This window comes from Falco rusticolus, chromosome 2 (genome assembly GCF_015220075.1).
Source record: "Falco rusticolus isolate bFalRus1 chromosome 2, bFalRus1.pri, whole genome shotgun sequence".
NCBI classification, from domain to species: Eukaryota; Metazoa; Chordata; class Aves; order Falconiformes; family Falconidae; genus Falco; species Falco rusticolus.
In genome coordinates, this window is record NC_051188.1 from 119,184,661 (window position 1) to 119,207,460 (window position 22,800).

A 22,800-nucleotide genomic window follows, 5' to 3' on the forward strand; every position below is an offset into this window, starting at 1 on the left:
GCACCCCAGACCAGTGCAATGGTTCTGGTCTTCTGAAATGGAATCCCTCACCTCCTTTTTCCAGATCTGCAGCTCCTCCCACTCTGACACACAGGTAGATGCCAGCAGCCAAGAAAAACAACATATCAACAGGGACAATTCAAAAATTAAGAGCAGCGAGTGGAAATCAATTTTCATATACTTCAGCTTCACTGCTGCTCCACCACTTCAGCTGCCATGTGAGAACGGAGAGTGTGAGCACGACTGCGTCATCGATTATATCTAAGCAAATGATTCTGCGAACAGTGGCCTTATGTAAATAGCTTTTAGATTTCCTGTGCTGTCACAAAACCTTGGTGTGAAAACACGGAGAGGAAAGCAGCAGGGAGAGCTTGACCAAGACAATTAAACCCCGGTGAAAAGTTGCACATCCTAAACAGACTTTTGCTGCAACCACCCTCCTCCTGTCCTGCCAAAAAGTGCTCACCCTTTGGACTACCAACAGGTTTTGTGTAACTTTGCATAGATGCATTCAATATTTTGTTCCTCTGCTTCGATTCCCTGAAACAGAGTTGTCACCTGCCATTCCAGCCCCAGCGCAAAGCCCCGGGCTGCTGTCCGCGCCCCGCAGAGACGCGAGCCTCTGACCTGGAGGGACGCGGCGCCTGGTGCAATGGCAGCTCGCCTTACCAGCACGCTTTCCAGGAGCAGAATTCAGCCTTATCAAGGGTAAGGAAAACTTCGCTTTTGGAGAAATGAAAACTCTGTTTTCTTAACTGAAGCTAGTTTGGGAGGTTTTTTTCTCCTCGCCTCGTTCCCAAGCCTACTGGTAAGATTACTTGCGCTGAGAGGTTTTATTCTACTCTGTATCTGTATTATCTACTCTATCGGAGTGTATTTTTTTTCCCCAGTCAATCATTTTCAGATTATTAAGGAAACGTGACAATGAACGATTTCCAGCTGTTCGAGGTGCACATTTGGTCGAAGCCGTACACCCTGATGTACATGTCAGGCGGCTGAGGGCAGCCTCCTGCACACGGTAACACCCCTCGTGGGAACCCAGCCGCTGGCACAGCCTGGCTCACGCTCTCGAGACTCTCCGAGCCTCAGACGCCAGTCTCAGAACAATCATACTGAAAATGACAAACTTTCTCAGCGTCAAAGATGACTTACCTTGAGGCTTCTCAGTTCCTTCTTCTCAGAACATTTTCCTTCCTCCATGGTCATGTCTTCTGTCTCATCTACCTCCCCCCTTCCCCTTTTTTCAGCTCAGCTGCCTCCTTTCTCCTCTTACCCAGACTTTCTGCCCCTCTTCTCTCCCCTTGTACTAAGCCCTTCAGTAAAGAGAAGAGAACCCATCTCCATTATTTGTGTGTATGTCCCCGAACAGACACTCCTCTGGGACTTGACTCATGGATGTCTCCCTTAAAATTCACACTGACACAGAAAAAGAGCAATGCCTGTAGCGGTAAGGTGGCTGCAAACTTGCAAGGAAAGATCAAATATTCTCTGAAGGTCTTTCTCAGAGAATCACCGTATGGTCACTTTTTTACCACAGAGTTAGGGCACCAATGAACTGAAAACGTCGTAATCCCTGTGATTATGGAAAAAAACCCAACTTAATAAATTATTCCTGAGAGTAAACAGTGATCAGTTCAAGTAAGGGTGGATAAACAAGACGGTTTGGAGTTTGTTTCATACATATATAAAATAGTTCTCTTATCTCAGGACCGTTCCCTTCTTGTTAATCTTCTCCATGTGTTGTGTGAACTATTTCTTTATTTGGAAACTTTCTCACATAATTTTTATTTGAAGAAAGAAATCAGACATACTTTACTGCTTAGCTATCCTGTTCAGTCCAAACAAATAGCCCCATTAGGTGACATCACCCTTACTAACCTTTAAGTAATTCCACCTACACAATGCTCCTTCAGCAGCACTTACACACAATGAAATGGAACATTAAAAAAAGAAATCAGAAAATGTTTCCAGTTGGATTGAGTCATCATTACTGTGATCATCTCATGAACTATTCTGCAGCTCGAAGTTGAAATGAGACATACTAACCTGAACAAGTGTAAAACTATGCACCAGCACTTAAACCCCTTCCTATGGATATATACTTGCCCGTGCAAAAGCACCCTACATGACCGCAGTTATATTATGAATACCTCATACGTAAACTGAAGAAGTAAGGAAATGGCTGTGACTGCCTCACACAGACAAATTACGAGAGAAGGCAGATCATTTCACATTTTTGCAAAGCGAATTACCTAGGTACTGTGCTACATGCGCAATATCCAAAATGAAGATTAATATTCCACACTGGTTTCTCACCTCATAGCTGCTGGGTATCGGCCCCTTCATCTCTGCTGCCCGGGCGCTATCAGCCCGTTACCGCTGAACGCCTTCGGAGCACACGAATAGGTGCATTTGCTCACCCAAACCGAGGCAGAAAGAGTTTATCCTGCTGTTGTCATTGCCTTAGTGGAAGGTGCCTGGAGGAGACTCTTAAGAACACTCTTCCACTGCTGCAGTCACTGCCTTTTTGGCAATCCCTATTTTTATAGCACTTAATGAAGATACTGTTGGTTAAATGAAGTTTAAAAGAGACTTCACTACTCTTTCCCCTTTAAAATACAGTGCAAACAGGAATGCATTTGGTCCAACATAAAAATACGAACATTTCTGTTCCTGCTTTTACGTTAGTGCCTTACACAAGACACGAGACTCAAGCAAAATCCCCAGATGCAGTAACTTTCCTTACTTTAAAGACGTTAAAAGGCAATCGCTTTTCTTGAATCCTCTAGCAGTCTGGTTATGTTACACAAGATGATGTGTGCTAGCTGTAGTGCACTAGAACACTACTAGAGCAAGGTAACGCACGGATAAGAAATCAGTAGTTTCTTCAATCAAGAAATGTTAAGAGTGTTGAAAAAACAACTTTCAAAATGAGGAAAAAAAGTGTTTTCAGGATATTTTCTTTCATCTTTTGTTTCTTCAGTATTTCAGGTTTTATCCCAGCAGATCTGAATACTCAGTACAGCTCTCATAACACAGCATCTTTTGTCACTGATAACCTTGCAGGACATCACAGCAACGCGCTTGCTACATCACTGGCTCGCTAAGGAGAGCTGAGCAATGACAGATGTTCATGGCTACACTTCCACTACTGGGCCGTGTCAAGTTTTTCCCAATTCCCCGATCTCCGCTTATCCAGCTAGCTGTCAGTTTGCAGGGCATTTATACATCTCTCATTTCTGGAATATCTGAGGGCCCAGATTTAGAGACAGCTAAACGCCTACAGATGGAGATGAGGTGATGAGGTGTTGGGTGTTTTGCTGGTTGGTTGTTGGTTGGTTTCTTTGGTTGTTGGTTTTTTTTTCCCAATGTCCTGATTATCTAAATCAGTATATATATTTGCACCTTTAGGCACTTCAGCCTCTTCCTATCCAGCCCTAAGTATTTTACAGAATAACAACTTGAACACATAGCCGTTGCTCTTAAATCATTCTTAATCATTCTAAACTCAACTGAAGCACATGCCTTGCATATCGCGCTTTTTCTGTCAAAGACTTTGAAAGTATTTAGCCATTATTAGTTAAGGTTGGCAGCCAAGGTTGGTACATGTTTCCACAGTTTCTCAAGGCATCCTAAGGACAGGTTGCTCTTTCTTCAAATGCCTCCAAAGGTATGTTTACCCTGCAGGTCAAGCCCAAGTCTGAAGTTGTTCTCCAGGTCAAACCTGCTCCCTCTCTCTCTGCCTTGCATACAAACACGCAGCCAGGCACAGGCTGAGGAGATGCGGTCAGGACCGAGGTGCAGCCTGACAGCAGGATAACACAAGCTGACCTTTCTGTTCCTGGCCACGGGGGTAAATCTTGTTTCATATCCTGGACCAAGCAGGCTTATCCTATTCTGTCCTAAGCTCCTCCCAAGCACAGCCTGAACAGTTCAAGTCCAAGCTGTAGCCCACGTGTATAGTCCGATTAAGAGCCAGAAAGATGGAATCGCACAGGCCACAGAAGACACCACAACTGCCCTCCTCTAAGCATGCTCTTAACCTCCTAACACATTCAAAACTAAACAGCTTACAGGGAACGATACACCAGGGCAAAGGTGCTTCAGCATTCTGACCAGTTTTAAATTTATACAGGACAAAGCTCAGAGAAAAGAGATCATGCTTAGACAGAGAAGAGAACTTCCACACGGAAAATTACCTTGCTAAAGCCAGGTCTGTGCTGTGCCCTCCTTTTCGGTGAACCAACTTAAGTCCTATTGAAAAGCAAGCAGAACTTGCTCCTTCCACTGTTTTAAAACAGGCCCTTCAAACTCCGACTTCTAGATGACACTTGCGCCGGTCTGCCTTGTTAGCTGTTGGGAACAAAGCTAAACTACAAAGAGCCACTGGGTGTTCTGTAGGAATGCCAGCTCCCACTAACCCTGCGGGACCTGTGAAGGAGCCCCAGCAGCGCTGGGCACTCCAGCGACTGCCAGCTGTGCCGGATGGACCAAGCACCATCATCATCATCATCAGGGAAGAGCACATATCTACAGAGAGAAACACCAAGCATGAGTTTATTAACCCCCATCTCACTCATCATAGCATGAAATTCAATAAACAGAGCTTGAGGCGCAGTGCTGTAAGTTTAACATCTTTAAAGGCAGAGGGGGGAAAATCCAAGCACATTTATGGAGGATAAGCAAAACCAGGCATGTGCCCACTCTGTGGGGGCAGCCAGATGCCTAATGGTGATTACTGCACATTCTTTCATCTAAACAGACCGCAGGAAAGGAAAAGATTAAAACAATTTTACTTCATCTCCCTTATTTCAAAAACATATGTGCAAGTGGCATGGGATGAGGTGCAAAATATTAATAATAAAGTCCCTGCTCAGACTGCTTGTGTTCATGGAGTGTTAAAAAAACAAGAACACCACAACAAAACAAAGAAAAAACCCCGTCTTCTCACCTGCCCCTTTGATGAATGTCTTTGGCACTATTCTCCAGGCAAGGATCAATACCTATTTCCTAAGACATTTATTTAGGGATTTAAGACTTCCAATTGAGCCCTGCCTGCCTGGGGGAGTTGCAAACCCCCACCCCCCACCTCCCCCACTTTTTGTTTTACTTAGAAAGAAAGAAGAAAACAACTGCCTTATTCTGATTTTAGCCTCCACTCGCTATTTCATCTATCATATTTTTTTAAATCTCACAGGTTTCCTCTTACAAATTCTCTCCTTATTACAGTGCTTCGGTGCAGAGCTGTCTGCCACAGCTGGGCTTTAACACCAGTATTCCAGCAAGGTTCAGCACAGTTTAGGAAGACGCACATTTTAGACAAGACGGGTTAATTATGAGGCTGTATGTTTACAGCACTATTCATTTATTTCGAGAACATCCAGTACATACAGTTTTCTCCTGGAGGGAGAAAGTCGGCAAAGAGTATCCAGATAATGCAGCACTTTTTGGCTGTTCAGAAAGGCTTAAGGCCAAGTACTGCCCTATTACTCCCATACAGCTACTGTTTTCAATAGGAACAAACACACAAACCAACAACAGAATTTAACCCTTCGCTCTTCCACTGGTGGATTCTCTCCAGCCTTGTGTGACCGACGCTAGCCAGAGTCCTAGAGGAAACATTCCTGCTGCTAAAGAAATGTATTTGTTTAACTTCTCAGTGACTGCGTTAACAGAATCCGCTTAATTCCAGGAAAAGAACCAAGTGCCTTCTGAAAGTCATCAAAAATTGCTCATCTGTTAGTCAGCATGAGTCACTACTGCAGCAGGGTTTCCCAAAAAGCATCACAGGAGCAGGAATAACAAGAATCTCCAAATTTCGTTGGGTTTTAAGTAGGAAAATGGGGTAAATAGCACCAGATTTTACATGTGTACAAAAGACAAAAACATGCCTAGGTTCTTGTTTCTTGGGCACACAATCACATTATCACAACTTGACAAACACAGAATTTTCTATTAGGCTTCTATAGAGCTGTCCAAATGGTTTGTAAATTGCCCCATACCTTCGCACATGGCCGAACTGCGGGAAAGGCTGGAAACACAAAATATGGACCTCGCTAGACTGGCAATGAAGGTCCTAGACCAAAGGTAAAAGATACTAGAAGACACAGTAACTGGCAACAGGACATATTTTTACACCCAATACCACAGCGCTGTATGTATGACATGCATACACTGTGAACAGCTGTCGGGCGAGACTAAATAGCGAGTGGGTATCCATGGTGTTCTTTGGATTTATGTTATTCTTTCCTCTTTTCATATGACTTAAATACAATGGTGGTTTGAGTACCTTGGAAAGATGTACTAGTTGCATATACCCAAAAAGAATCAGAAAGAAAAGTTAGAAAAGTTGCAAACTCTTATCACAGGAACTGCTCACCAGAGAGAAATCCACACAGCACAAAACCGAGCCCTGGAATTTGAGAATGGCGTGTTCAGTGACCCATGATTAAGAGGGATAAAAGCTGCCAACTTTACTGTCTGATCATTGGAACGAGATGGGAAATAAATACAACTGGAAATAATTATGCCTTGTGATTTTATTTTTAGCTTTTCTTTGTTTGTGGAGCACATTTGGCATAAGTCTTACAGTTTAGAGATGGAACAAATCTTAACAGGCCCTCTAATACATCCTTCTACAGTTTCCTAATCGACCCCTGTGGAGCATTCACCAGCACACCGGCCTGTCTGTGTTTATATTTCATGGAATTTCCACCATTTTCTTTGAAAACCATGCTACATCTCATACATAAATTGTTCCCCCCAGAAAAGGCTGGGTTGCAGCCTGTCTGCCCTTCTTATTTGGTCTGTTCTCTTATTTCCAGCCTGTTCCTCCCAGGAGAGGAGACTGAGATGTTTGGAATTCCCAGTACGGAAAAGGTCAGAACCAGCTGATCACCTAGGTCTTTCTCTTTATAACACTGGCTACTATTCATCTTAAATGCCTTCTACCTCTGGGCTTGTGGATTCCTCCCATTTGCCTTTGAACAATCCTGTGGAACATCAGCCGCTGCTTAGCCAGGTCAGGCACACGATGCATTGTCAATCTTTCCTTGTAAGCAATCACGCCAGCCCCTCTAACCACCTGTGCTGCTGGGTGCTGAATTTCCTCCGGTTTGCCTGTATCCAAGCATCGGACACTTCCAGAAACAGTACCTGAAACTGCATCATAACCGTATGCAGGTTTTTGAACTCCACTTGGACATAGTATGGAACATAGGAAGATACAATTTAAATTCCAAGTGACCAATTACCCCAGAAGCTGCGTTCAAGGTCCTCACAATTGCATGCCACAACACACTCATTCAAACCCAAACTATCCTTTCAGAGAGGAGCCGGGATGGAAATGGGCAATGCAACGGAGCACCAGAGGCTCGGGGTATTTTTTCCTACAGAAAAGCAGGCGCGAGAGCTCCTGGCTGTTAAAGACCAAGAAGCGGGTATCTGTAAGCTCCGACACAGCAGCAGATCTCAGCTGCTGCGGTACCATCAGCAGTGAGTGGTGACATAAATGCAACTCACATTGAGTTTTACAAACCAGGTGAGAGCCTTTGAGCAGAAAGCTAAATCAGATATGAGGAGCTCCGATGTCTTTACCCTGTAAGAGACACAGCACTGCACACAGACCACTTTCCCTCCTTTAGGTGGTGCTTCCAGTGAGGTAGAAGGTGGAGGGGGGGAAATCTCCAACTGCATCTCAGCAAGTCAGTGCAGACACAGAAAAAAGCACAGCTCATTTTCTAAAGGTCACAGCTCCAAAAAAAAATGACTGCATCTCCTCCCACCAGCAAACCGTATCTCTGGCCTCTTCTTTAGATCTCAGTCGAAGACAAATAATTACTTTGGTTAACTACAGTGAAATTATGTCACTGACTTACTGAGAATGAAAGAGCATCTTAGCTGTGTATGATGAAAGGCACGTACATACGCTGAGAATGCTTTCCCCATCTCAAGACTGAAAATAGTGTTTAAATTGAAGACAAAAGAAAAGGAATCTTGTAGTGGTGAGCATTTACATGCTGCCCTTAGGAAATGCTCAGCTCGAATAATGTCACTGCAGCTCAGAGATGCCAATAAAAAAAAAGAACCGGCGTATAAATCATGTTGCTTTATGGTAATAGCAGCTTTCTTGCCATAAGGTGGCTCTTAATTTTCTGTTCTATTACTCGTGAATGTGTTCGCTTCTCCCAACAAGAAAGCACTAAACCAAGATGGGTGTCAGAGTGTTGGCTGGGAGGAACCGCACCCCAGATCCTTGGGGATCTCCAGCTGGCTTACACTAGTGTAAATATGGGATAACAGTGCCGAACCAGGTCTCACAGCCAGATCCTCAGCAAATACAAACTCACACTTCAACCAACTGCTGTGACTGAGAATAGGCCTCTCTGTCTCTGACGGTAAATAACTTTCCGTTACGCCTTACAGGGCTCTGCCACAAAGCTCCATTAAAGCCCTGGTTAATATGGGACTTTATTTTCCCTACCTGTGGAAAAAGCTTATCAGCACGAAGCACAGTAAGCATATGAACGGACGTCAGCCACTTAATGCTTATTATTCAGCGGCATGACGAGGAATGCCAGGTTTATACAGCTCTGGCTGGAATTGCTTTACCACCAGAGAAGGGATCAAGAGATAAGCTAGGCTGAAACTAATCTGACAGAGCTATCGCCGACGTCACGTGCTGTTCATCGGCCGCAGCGGTGTGTAACTTCACAGTTAACACCAATTCTGGTCTATTTTGGGTTAGTCTTATCCCAGACCCACTCTGGTTCCAAACGATTCTGATATCACAGCATTTTTTCATGTGACCGTAATGCCATTTATCGCATTTTTCTTGCAAAAGAGAAAAGGGACGTGAACTTCGTGCACCGCCTGCTAAACTGTCACGGTAATCCTGGGACATTGTCCAGCGGAAACATCTACAGCTCAGAGACAGCCAAGATACAACAGAAAGCCGACCCACCTCACCATTTCTTTCAGAGAACTATGATGTCTCCAGCACAGACACCCACAAGACCATGAACAGTCTTAATGTCATCTTTGCCAGCCTCTTTCCTCCTCCGGCCCCTCTCCGTGTTTGCCCCGCAAGAGGGCCCAGCCCTCTGTGTGCTCCACACTCCTGTGAAGGCAAGATGGCACCCGCAGGCTCAGGAGGGGGTGGGCTGCTGCCGGCACCTCTCCCAGCCTCTCAGCAGGATCCCAAGGGGAGACGACAATCAAGGACTGTAGCACGTTTTCCATGGAGAGTTTTCTCCTGCATCGTGGCCCTCCCTTTGGGAAAGCTCGCCCTCTGCACTGTAGATGAGCTTCCCTAGGGTTCGTGGCCGTTAAGGGACTGGGCGACGTGGCTCTGCAAAAGCCTTCGGGGGGACCCCAGGCCGGGACAGGCGGGAGGGGACCCCACTCCGGTCGTTCTGCGGGCGAGTGGGCACAGAGCAAGGCAGCGAGCACACGGGCTGTGAGACGCACAGGCCCCGGGAGCCCAGGCTGCCCCTCAGCACCCAGCTCTGCCCCTGCGTCCTCCCTTCTCCCCCCACAGCAGCTGGCAGCAGACTTTGGCCAGGAATGTGCTGCCTGACGATACAGCAGTGCTTCCTCATTTAGGGCTTTCCGTTCCTCTCTCTTTTCCCAGCACTTTTTACCTGCACTCTTCTCAGTACTTACCCTGCACTCTTCTCCCTGCTACAGGACAGCCCGCTTACAGCAAATTGCCAGCTTTTCACAGAATTTATGATTCAGATCATGCAGATGATGGCAGAATGATTTTTAAGAGCAGAAAAGATACTTTATGTTGTCTTTCCTATGAATTTTCTAGAGTTTTCACTATTTTGGTGGAGAGCAAGTAGAGAACAAGCAGTTTTTCATTCGTGGTGACTCCTACACTTAAAGCCTGCCCTACGTTATTCAGTGGCGCCTGTTCGACACACACCGAGGAGGGGGCTTGGAGAAGGGGGAGGAGAGCCCAAGGGATGTCAGCATCCTCCTGCAGCTCCGTGCCGCCCAGAGCCAGTGACCTGATGCGGATGCGCAGGGATCAGGCACCCGGCTTCTCTCGTCAGCCCTGCCAGCCACCAATTTTCATTTACGAATTTTCACCCTCCCCAAAGCTTTCCCTCTATTTTCCTTCAAGTTATACCGCCGCCAAACGCTACCTAACACCCTCTGCCTTTAACCAGAGGTCCACGTGGGCAGCTTTCTCCCGAAGCTTTCTCCTCAGCACAGCTAACAGTCTTCTCCACTCAACACTGCTCTGAGAAGTCTTCCCCCTTCAAAAAAGGCTAAATATTTTTGTTCGCCAAGGGCTCTGTGAGTCATAGAGAACATGACTCCTGTGGTATAAACAAAGTTCAAGACTGAGGTTACACAGTCTATAAGAGGACAGCTCTCAGGCAGTGGAAACAATAGTGTGTCCAGATGCCAGACTCCCTCGGCAGACACGATCCCAAACCCCTGCGTGCCAAGAAGGGTCACATTTCAGCCTCCTGGGCTGAAGACACGGTGGTTCAATTTATAGGCAATATTTCTGGCTATACAGCTCTTCTCTCAGAACTAAATGCTAACTAATGAGTTTACTTTATTAGCTAAGAAGTTAATCATGAGAGTAACTTTTGCTTTACTGCATATTGCTACAGGCTCAAGGCACACCACGGCTGCAGGAGCTGTTCCTGGGACGCAGTGGAAGCCCACAGGAATATCAGTACGAATATCAAGGGAGGTATTGTCTGTTTGTTACATTAATACATGTGATAAGATTACGCCAGCTGTTAAGTGTCAGGATCACTCACAGCATGGGGCCTTTACTGCAGCAGTTAGGAGATGTGGTTATTCCTAAGAGAATTTCTTTTTTTTTTTTAAAAAAAAAGGCAATAGCATATTTTGCCACCAAAGAAATACCAAAATAAAATTTCTCTTCCTAGTTTCCCAGTAGGGTGTCCCCAACATCAACAGGAAAATATGAGCTCGAGTATTGGGCATGACATTGGGTTGGTCATGATGCCTTGTACATATTTTATTGACTATCGTTTTCTATGGACGTATTTTAATCTTGCAAAAACTAGATTATGCTTACTTAGGCATATACCAAAAATTAAACAAAAGAGATCAGCTGAACTGTAAAACTCTCTTCCAGTAAGCTTTAAACTGGTTTCCTCAATGACATAATTTTAACATCTTTTGGGGATAAATGCCAGGGAGAGACTTGCAGAGAAAGCTTTAAAGGCAAATGAACATAATGTCACTGCTAAATATTCTATATTTAAAAGTGTGTAGCGCAGCAGAGGGTATGGAAAAAAGAAAGATCGGTAGGAATTTTTCAGAAGGGGGAGATCTCACTGTCCCCCCTATTGCAAAAGGGCCCTGAAGAACACCCATCCCTGTTGCCAAATGCAGCCTCTCGCACCAGCACCATGGGTCAAGGCTCGACGGCTTTACCCCGAACACTGCCTCGCATGCTGCGCGGCATGGCGATTCTGGCCAGGTCAAGCTCATTCTGTCAATTGCAGGAGCAACGATAATTTTGGGTGCCCAGGCCTGCCTGTGGGTTGGCCAGAGCAGACGGGATCTGAAAGGCGCCTGTTCAGTCTTTCTCTAGGTTAATGCACGAGACCTTTGTGGCATCTCCTGTGGACACAGCAGATTTGTTTCCCTCTGGCCAGTTTGTTATGGGGCGAAGCTCTGCCAGTCACTTTTGCTCTGTTTTTACTATGGAGCAGGACCAGCAGCTTGGTAGATGGTTTGGGTTTTTGGTGGCAGTGGCGGTGGTTTTCCCTCCTGTAATTTAAGGGGAAAGCCAGACAAGATGCAACTTTTCTCTGAATTGGAACCACGGGCTAACCTCATTACAGGCTCCCTTCCCTCCACCTCCGATACACCTCTCCTCTCCTCTCCTCCTGTTCCCACCAATGTATTTGTGCCTGGTTTAACTATTTATTAAATAGCATTAATGAGATTAAGATGGTATCTCTCACGCAATTTTATGTTGAAAAATTGCCATTATGGCCCTTTGATGTAACAAAGAAGTTTTTTCCTACCCTTGTTGTCATGCCAAGCAACAAGCCATTGCCACAGGCATTTACAAGAACCACAGAAAAAGTGCTGAAAGTGAACTTACAGACAACAAATCTGTCCCAAACACGGCCTGACTTCACTTTTCTCTGATGCTTGGCTGACCTGTTCTTTAAAACCTCCAGTTACAGAGATTCCATAACCTTTGCTGATTTGTTCTGGCAATTCACTTGTTGCTAGAAGTTGTTTCTCAACAGCTATCCTTAATTTCTCACACTGCAATCGAAGCCCATTACTTCCTGCTCTACCTGGAGTGGACTAAATGAGAAAAATACTCCTTTTCACTTCACAGCAGCATATATGAAAAGTTATTTTGCCCCCATCCTTCTTGCCACAGCACTTTTTCTTCTAGATTAAATTACTCCATTCTTCCAAACTCTCCACATCAGTCATTTCTCTAAGAGGAGAAGATGTTGGAAAACATCAAATGTTGGACACCTGACAGCCGGAAATGCTTTAGATAAGCACCTGTCTAGGTAGCAAGTGTAATTGTTTTCAACAAAATTAGCAAATGACTGAAACTATCAATGAGACTCTTCCACATGGGAATATAAAGTCTCCATTGGTAAGGACATGGTTGAATTAGTTACTCAACATCTTTTGTTAGTAAAGACAGCTTCAGAATGCACTCTAATCCACAGATAGATTTCTTGCATTTATCAATAATTCAGTTTCCAAAATAAAACAGAGTTTTCAGACCTGCTCAGTCTGTCAGATTTGGCATCTTTTAACACCAGTGACTGAGCAGAGTTATGATACTGCTTGACTTCAGTTATGTATCAGGTGGTGGTAACTCTATAATACAAAAAAAGCAAGAGTTTTTAGTGCTCCACAGCATGAACATACCAATACTAGATCAATCTCCAGCTTAGAAGTCATCCAGGATTCTTCAGAAAGTAAGAAGTTCGATCTTGGCAGCATCCATGAATAACACTTTATACAAGCTCCAGCTGGCTAGAGACTCAATCCCATCCCAGAAAATGCTGATCTGGCTTTGTCTCTTCTTATCCAGACTCCAGCACAGCGATCTGGCACGAAGCCACAGCCCATGAGAAACTCCAGCTAAGAGGAGAACGCCCCACGCCTCTCCAGCAGCACGGCTGCCAGAAGCACACCGAACCCCAGCGTGCTGCCCTGGGGAGCTGCGCCAAGCTCAGTTTCCATCATTATCTTGGAAGTGGTCCACAGCCTGGACCGTACACTGGGCAATTTTGGGTGAAAGACAAAAAAGCACAAGGTACGAAAGGCTAACTGGGCATGCTGGTATGTTTGTGCATACATGTACACTGTGCCTTCAACAGGCTGCAGTGGTGCTGAGGAGAAAAACAATCAACCAACAACCAACCAAAACTCCTCTGCTTTATATGTAGGGAATGCTTAAAAATTTCAAAGTAAAGGTGTCACAGTCTCCTGTCTATACATATCACCTTTAGCCTCTTGCAGTTTCGTTCTAACCAAAGGTAGGGCAGTAGAATCTCCTCATCCTGATACACCACAGTGACCGTTTTTGAAGCTGAAATAAAAGGAAGGCTGGTTCTGAAGAGCTCCCATAAGGCTTAGAATAAACCAGTTCCAAACAAATAGCATCTGAAAGTATTTAGATAATACAGTACAGCGACATTAAGGAAGACACAAAAAATTACTTATGTTTGGCATTAAATCATGTTTACCTGCTGTGGCTGATAAACAAAGGGGTAGATTTGATGCAGCCAGGAGCGAGCACGCAGAGCAAAATCCTTCTCCCAAGGAACCCTGACCACTGCCATCCCTGCAGCCCAGCTTCGCCCCCTCAGTCACTTCCTGACCACAGTGATACTTTCCTGGCTGATGTCAGGGTAGCGCCTTGTTCTTCTGAGGTATGTCCTGCACTTGATCGACTGGAGAACAACAGAAGTAACTGGTTATCCTAACAGCAGCTCTTCAACTGTCTAAACAAGATTTCCACTCTTCCCTGCTTAGATTAGTCGGTGGCTTTTGGAGATACTCACTTTCTCTGCATGCGTTTCCATCAGCCTCCTAGCAAGTACATTTCTGATCTCTCCTGCTCCAGTATGTTGCCATATATAATCTCGATCCATTAAAGCAGCAGTGGGGGTAATTGTGTGCTCTCACTTTCCCATGGCAATCATCATAAATATCCCTTCACTCCTCCTCCTCTCCATTAGAGCCATACTGGGTGGCTACTGTATGCTTTCCCCTGGTGCAAACTAACACACCATAATATTTTGATGCATAAATTACACAAGCGAGCGCCTAGCTATGACATTTTGAAACAGTATGCCTTTTAATAAGGTGCAATTACTGGGTGTTTACCTTCTAAGCGATGTTTTAAACTTGTACTTCTGATTTGCTCCCTTTGTTACGTTAAAAAGACAGGGGCAAAGTAAGAGAATAAATTTATTTCACCTATTTTCTTCCTGCAGGAATCTCTCACTTTGCTGCTGGAATCTTCCAGGAACAAGTGCTTCTGTCTAAACAACCTGCCCAAATGAGGCAAGCTGGGTGAAGAATACTGGAAATTAATCTAAAGGAAACTAAAGGGGGAAAAAAAAACCCAAACCCAAATGATCTGGCTTATCTTATTTTATGGACAAAGATTCCAATAAAACTGTGATCTCACATTAAAGCACATTCCAAAGGGTTCTGCTAAGCTTGGGCATGCCTCAAAGGGACTCTGATGCCTCTTGGAAAATATTCTGGTTTAGAACAATTACAGTTCTACTATATTTTTCCTCTGTTTCTCTTCTTTTTCTTCTCTGCCACAAAAAATCCCAAGGTTTTATTTGAATGAAATCTTCTGCTCCTGTGGCTTAAAGAATACCTGAAGTTATAATGCTTGGATTATAAAATAGCTATCAGCCCCATAGTTGATAGTTGCACTTAAAAACACAATTTGGGCTCTTTAACAGTCAGCAAGACCCAAAAGTGGGAGAAGTTTGGGTCCATGAAGTGACTTTCAGCCTCTTATAAGCACACCACGTGGAGGTTGTGGTAGGCAGCATTTGCTTGGCAAGCAAAAACCCAGCAGAAAGGAAGGGTTAATACACCTAACAACGCATCTCCTACAGGTCCCTTTGGAGTGGGAAAGGAAATGCTCACAGCACGTCCTCTTTTTTCCTGGCAAGCCTTTCGTGGATCACACGGCTGCTAACAAAGTTTGGGAAAGCAACTTCACATTTCACTCTTTGGGTTCATTATTTCAGTGCAAAACCAACCAGCCCCTGGCTTTGTGCTCTCTCTAGGGGCCCACATAGGAAAGAGCTTATCATCTATTATAGAATGCTACGGAAGAAAGAAGGTTTTATTTATTTATCTATTAAAAGGTTGCTTTTGAAGCTTGTCTTTTTCATGGAGAGAAATAAAATTAGAGTATGGCAATCAATCGTAACTGCCCATCAGCACACGAAGCACTTCACAGCAGACCAAGACTCCTGTTCCCAGGATTACCAGCATGCCTACAGTAAGGGAAAAGCATAGTTGCAGAGGCAAGATTAGCACACGTAAACATTTACTGCATAGGAACATTTTTAATGACGTATTTTGTTAAAGCATTTCTATTAATACGACTTAGTGAAATGCTTATAAATTACATTTTATATGATTAAAAATGTCCCTTTTATGAGCTTGAGAGATTAGTAAAGAGCAAACCAGGGCACAACAGATGATCATGTTTCTGCCTTCACAGGAACATGTTGCCTTGGAACTGTAAGACCTCAGATCTCCTACTTTCATGTATCCTAAATGAAATCAGCTTGCAATGAGCCTCCTTTCTCCACATCACAGCTACTAGAGTTTGCAACCAGATGGGCAAAAGCCTGCTTGATAAATTCTTTATCACACATCCTCTGGCCAAACTCTTCTCAAGGTGAGCCTGCACTTCAGCGAGGGCAGTAAGACGACGTTGCTAACTTTACAGTAATTAGCTCGGGACCTTGCCACCCTAGCCATGGTAGAGTGAGCCACAGGACTAAATTCCAAGTTCAATTAACCTATGCAGTGTTCCATGCTGCTGCATCAAACATGCATAGCGTGGTAACAGGAAGCTATTTTGAGTATGTCTACACTGCTCCCAAACCTATTAGTATAGCTTAGACATATTCTGGACTAGTCTTAATTGTTCCCAAGCACATAGTCCTGAAGGAAGATGGGAGAGCACACAGTTTATAATTTAATTACATATCCAGGAAGGTCATGCAGAACCCAAGCGCTCCTTTTGTGTAGCTGCAAAGGGAAATCTCAGTTAATAATTTAATGGGGGGGTGGTGGTGGTGGTGTGTTTCAGGATTTTTCACATATAGCAAGACCTTTCCTAATCCAGTGTAGAGGAATGGAACTACAAGATGTGACCCGTATCTCTCTCCACAGGTCTCCTCTAACAGCTTTGAAGTGCTGGCAAGGAGATGCAAGCTCATCCCCTCACTCTCTCAGAAAACGGCATGTTGTCACAGCGGGAAGCAGATGGGAGCTCTGGTGAATCTTTTAGGGGTCACTGCATGGAAATGCAGCTCCTGAGCAAACTCGTTAGCACAACAACATGTGGCATTCATGCCCCAGTCTGCTGTTTGCAAGGTTGGGATCTAACTGGAGAGCTAAGCTAGGCTTTGATTGTTTCTGTAGGTTCTTAAAATTACAAAGCTTTGGCAGCTAACACCCAACTCAACCTCGGAAGGCTCAGAAGGAAAGGGTCCCCCACTCGTTTGCTCTCATGCTCTCTGGGTGAGCTCTTACAAAATCGTGGTTCTAAATGAAAGCAATTTGCAAGGCTGTGGGACTCGACAGACTCATTTGAAACAATTCCCCATGAAAAACTGGTTCAGACAAACGTTAATTGAAACGTTCAGAAATGAGATTAAGGCAGGGGGAACCAACTGGCTGAATCCCGAGTTCTTGCAGTTACCAGTAAATAGTCCAATTCAAAAGACCTTGAAAAAAAGAGGCTTTAAGCAAAGCCAAATGTCCAGCCACCAAGGAAGCTCTCAAAACACAACCGTTATCTGGTTAGATCATCATTCTTTTTATTGCAAAAATAAAAATATCTATACAGTTAAAATAAACAAAGAACATACTAAATTTTAGGAAGAGGGATGGGGGAAGAAGTCTTTATTTACATGAAACTGTCCTTGATGTCAATGCACTGCATAAAGGTTGAGGCATACACTCGGAGAACTAAAGATTATAACCGCCCCTGAAGGGTCAGCCCTTAACCCCGCACTCTCTCTCCTCTGTGCTACTCCTGTGTCCCAGAACAAGGGCAGAGCTTTCCTGCCACAGCAGGATCCTCAGGCAGCCCAAAAACAACAAAGCTCCTACCTAAGAACATGGGGACTTCTCACAGGCTGTGGTAGGGGATGGAGAATAGTTGGACCATGGAGTATTGGAGAGCAGAGCACAGAGCGCTGTTCCAGCTGACGTGAGATAAAACCTACCCTTCGGATACACTAAAATATACCAAGAACTGATGCCACCTCCATGCTGTCCCAGGAAGATATCCCAACTCTGTACCACACTGGCTCCTCTACTGTGCTTTGTAAGCCTTGTAATCCAAATGGGATTTGCCTTCAAGCCTCCATGGGAAGCTGTAGCCAGAAATGCAGGTGTGTCCTGATGTACCTGACTCTCTGCTAGAACCGGGAAACTATCCATTTATCAGGTCACGCTGCTTCAGGTGGTCTGGTGATCTGCAGCCACAAGGATCCCAAAGCTTTTTTAGCCTTGAACAGAGCTTCCTGCAGTGATGCCACCTCCATTAAGGGCCAAACCCTCAAAAGCTCAATTGATCCTTAAAATAGAAATTAGAACCACTCTCATAAAATGAAGAGCCTTTTCCCATAACTGAGCCAATTCACATGAAATAAAAATATCTTTAGATATTTCTTCTAGATTTTCAACTTTTTGTGTCACGCAGCCTAAAAATTCCCCTCTGTGTGAGGAAACGAGACTTGTGCTTTTGTCTGTGATGCCTTTGATGGTGGCGTTCACAGCCATGCTCTAACGATCAATAGCAAGGATGATTAAGGAGATTGCAGTCCGTGTTTGATTTTTTTGTGAGGAAAGGGAAATCTTCTAGACACGAATGGCTATTTCTGCCGCTACTTGACAAAGGAACCTTGCCAGTGTGGGCTTCTGTGCGCCCCAAGCCCAGGCAGCCATCCTCCCTTACGGCTGAGGACAGAACACCACCCCTCAGAAGGAATCGCTCCAAAACCACGGCGCATCCCCAGGTTCTTCTCACCCCAGTGCAGTCGCAGATTGGTGTGGCAAGTTCTTCACCACACCGTGCTTTCAAAAAATGCTGACCCTGCCTTGTTTCCAGGTTTAGCCTGGCTGAAGGCTCTTGCCCAGGGTGAGCAGTGGTGCTTCTGGGGACACCCACACCAGCACCCTTTCCTTCTGCCCACACACGCCCAAGGCACAAAAGCACAAAACCCTTAGGAAAGAAGGCAACCTCTCCTTTGGAACCGGCTTGCCCAAGGGGTGTGTGGCCAGTAGGCCTTTCTTACAGCTTCTCAGTCTCTCCGTAGACGGAACAGAAGAGACTCTGGGAGAGAGAACTGCTGAGAACAAGGATTTCACTGAAATTTCCATAAGGAACTTGGCTAGGTACTGATGCTGTTTACTCTCCATTTGCGTCTAGAATTTCACCGTGCAAAAAAGCAAAACATCAATACACTGGTAAGTTGCTACACAGTGTGATACTTCTAGAAGGGCTGAATACTATATTAGTATATCAAATATTATATTGGACACACCGGTGATCAGGAAATGGAGATAGTGCCAGCAACTGCTGGTGCAGATGTATGCCTGAAACAAAAGCATCTGTATGCAGTAAGGACAGGTTAGGGAGCTCCACTGTGTCCTTGCCAAGGTGAGCACAGACAGGTGAAGGACAGCAAAGTACAATTTGCCAGACCCCTGGCACCTTAACTGCCTGTATTCTACCCATATGCAGACACCAGGAGTTCTGCAAACCGTAGAGACACACACTCACCCACACAATTACTCTGTGAAAATCACCCACGCACTTGATTAAAGGACCATCTAATGGAAAGGCTTCTCCGTGTCTTTCCCTCCCCCCCATCCTTTCCTTCTTTTTTTGTTACATTTACTTTCTCTGGGTGAGCTGATCTTGTTGGGGCTGCTGTCCCACAGAAATAAAGTATGTTCTTTTGAAAGGTTGTAACATCTCACCAAGCACCTCACTGCCCATTTAAGATCGCTCTTACTGTGCTCATGTAGCCATTGCACAATCTACAGGGGCTGCCGCCACCTGAGACAAGGCCAGACATGGGTCACACCAGATGGCAGAAAGTGAAAGAGCAAAACACCAAAGGAGCAGAGAACAAAGCAGCAGAAAGAAATTGTTAGCTGACTTACATGATGAAGAAAGATGCAGCTCCCATCCCCATTGCTCAACCCTCACCGTTACTTTGCAGCTCCCTGTAGCAGCAGCAGCAGCAGCGCCTGAGCCATGCCGGGACCGTGGTCTTCCAGAAGACAGCCAGCACACGCTCAGGAAACGTGGCTCTGAGAAAATCCTACAGGGAGAAAAAAAAAAAAAAAATATAATGTACTTCTGATAAGGGCTGGCTAGAAAAGAGACTGAATTATGAACAAAGCCACCATGAATATTCTTTGTAAGTAAGCAGGATTACACACAAGGAAATGCCTGACTTCTAAAATAATTTTTTCTTCGTTACCCCAGACTGCTGTGTGGATTTTGACAAGCTGCCTAGCTCTAAATGGGTTAGATCATTTTTCTGTTACAGGAATCCTCTATCCTTTTTGAACAGCATATCCAATATGATCGACATCTGCGCAAGTTCAAACTTCCCAGAAAATAACATTCTTCAACTAATTGATACATAATTTCTGCATCACCAATATCCCACCCTGCACTCTTGCCTCACCCTGCAACACAACCTTGGAGATACCCATAATTTTCCAAGAGCAGAAGCAGCTGTTTACAGCACGTGGGCTCTGACGCAGAGCCATCCGTACCGCTCTACCTACCAACTGCATGGTGACAAAAGGCAAAGATTAGAAAGACATGAGATAGCTGGCAAAGCCACAAGCAACAGTTTGAGAAAGATCTTTTTCATTTGCATGCATCTGACCTCACTGGTGTTCACAACCGATTAACATCAGCTCCCGTGGTCAACACTTAATTCACACAGAAAGCTGCTGCTCGTTTCACTTCATTAATATTGACATCTGAACTCCATAGCGCCAGTGGATTTCTACTAATAATTATTTATGGCCAGCGATTTGCACAGGGCATGCCCGTCTAATGCTGTAAGCCAGGTGATGGATCTTGGATAACGGCTCACAAGCCGCCCACCTCTGCCGCGACGCAGGACACTTTACCCCATCCCTCTCGCACCCCCACCGCTCCCACCTGCCCTACCCCAGGTGCGATGTGCTTTCACATGTGAAACTCAGGCTTCTTTCACACTTCTGCGTAGGGTAAGAAGTTGCAACAGATTATTGTTGCTTCCTTGATGAAAAATACCCGGGGAGGTGAGAAAAGCTAGGCGGGAGCAGCAAAGGTCAAGACTAAAATATGTAGGTGCGATACATTTTATTACTGTAGGCTTCTGGTGGAGAAAGACAGCTAGAAGTCCAGCTTCCCTCAGAGGTCTAAGGAGCAAAATCCTGCTTTGCCTCTGCGTTTAGAGGTGCAGATACTACAGTTTTAAGCAGAATACAAAACCCTTCACTGCCTCCTCCAGCAGTGCGTAGGGTTGTAAATTTAACTTCAGATGCGTGCTGATGCTAGGCTGGATCAAGGCCGCAGCACTGGGTGCCCCTCAGGGCCACCCCCACAGGCAGCACGAAGCACCCCCAGCCTCCCAGTGCCCCAGCTGCCACCAGCCACCCGGCCCTGCTGGCTAACGCCGGGCGAGGCGCCGGCCAAGGTGAGCAGGGGTTCTCACCAAACCAGCTCTCACCCTTCCCAGCTGCCGTCACTCAGCTCAGGCCAGGCCGGCAGCGTCCCCCGCAGCACTCCAACAGCTCACAAGGGGAAAAAGTGAACCAGCCCCTTTCAGACCCCCGCCACAAACCACCTCCCCCGGGCCAGCAAGTGCTGCTCTGCTCCCGCTGCGCTTCCAGGTACCTGGCTGGGGCAGCTTCGCTGCGCGAGTTCGCCTGCAGCTGACTTCGTAATTTCTTGATCACTGGGCTTAGTCATTAATGCAGGATTACTGGTCTCAGCATCTTCTTGTTTTGTTTTAGCTTGCTTTGTCCCCTCCAGACTGGGCAACCCAGAGGTGCGGGCAGGAAGAGCTTAGTGAAATACTGAGGAGAAAACCAGAGCCTCCGGCACCAATGTGGTGCCTGGGAGAACGAAATCCCTGGGAAATTTTACAGATCTACAGGTTATTACTTTTCTCTAGCCCCCCTGACACCATATCCCAAATGCAGAAAATCCTCAGCCACGGGCTCAGAACAGTATAAGCCTCCACTTGCTTTTAATATATTTTCTCATATTAACTTCAGCCAAATTTAACACCATTCCCCCTTAACGTGACATTTTCTTCCTTCAACGCTAAATATATTGAACTGAGTTCAACTGTTTTCCAGTGAAAAAGTGCTTTCCTTTTCTAGCAGAGAAGTTCAGAATATCTTTGTTATTTCAGTTTCCAAGAGACGCTACAGAAATTGAGCAAGGTGGTATCATTTGACTGGGCTTCTAATGCTTCAGGACAGAAAAATCACTATATTGGAAAATGCTTCATTTTCAGAAGGTTACCATTTTCTCCATTATCTTGCAGTGCCGCCACCACCCCTTTGTGACACGTATACAAGTCCAAACCAAAGAAAACTTCAGCCTCTTTCAGAATTTGCAGTTTTAAAATCGCTTTTAGCATGGACTCACTGACTGTTGCTTCTGCCATCAAAACCTTCACAATGCACCAGACGTTTGGAATTTTTTAAAACAAAAAAGAAGAGTATCTTTGGTCATAGGCTTGCCAATCTGGTGAAGAGGGCTTTAAAGTGAAGTTGCTGGGGAAAGGGACGCTCAATCCATCCCGCTCCTACCAGTTTGGTGCCAGTGCCACCAAGAGATGCCCAGAGCCCAGAGAGGGATGGAAGGTCAGCAGGAAAGCGCATGAAGAGCAGCACAAAGGAACTCCAGCCAGTAAGTCACCTTCATCAGGGGCCCGACTGAAATGCCCCTATGCAAACGCGCATAGTGTGGGGAACAAACAAGAGGAGTTAAGAGACACGTGCATGCCTGCAGAGCTATGGTCTTACTGGCATCGAGGAGATGTGGTGGGGTGGCTCCAACAGCTGGAGTGTTGGGATGGAAGGCTAACGGCTCTTCAGGAAGGACAGGCGGGGGGGCAAGAATGAGGTGTTGCCCTCTATGTCAATGACAAGCTGGAGCGCACGGAGCTCCGTCCGGGTGTGGATGAGGAGCCAATCCAGAGTTTATGAATCAGGATTCAAGGGAGGGCAGGGACAGGTGACATTGTAGTGGGGGTCTGCTGCAGGCCACCCAACTAGGAAGACCAAGGGGATGAGGGCTTCTATAGACAGATAGGAGGAGCCTCATGTTCACAAGCCCTGATCCTCATGGAGGACTTCAACCACTCCAGTCGGAGGGACAACACAGCAGGGCACAGGCAATCTAGAAGGCTCCTGGAACGTGTCAATGATAACTTCCTTCTCCATGTGACAGAGGAGCCAATGAGGGGAGGTGCCATGCTGGACCTTGTTCTCACCAAGGAAAGG

General features: G+C 45.5%; 1 long non-coding RNA gene across 1 annotated transcript in view; it reads right to left on the reverse strand.

Moving 5' to 3' along the window:
* LOC119143804 overlaps positions 1 to 22,800 on the reverse strand; it is a 147,259-nt gene that overhangs the window by 24,129 nt on the left and 100,330 nt on the right. Inside the window, exon 5 of the long non-coding RNA XR_005102832.1 lies at positions 19,438 to 19,598. This is a non-coding gene — a long non-coding RNA (uncharacterized LOC119143804). The remainder of the gene's footprint in view (positions 1 to 19,437; positions 19,599 to 22,800) is intronic.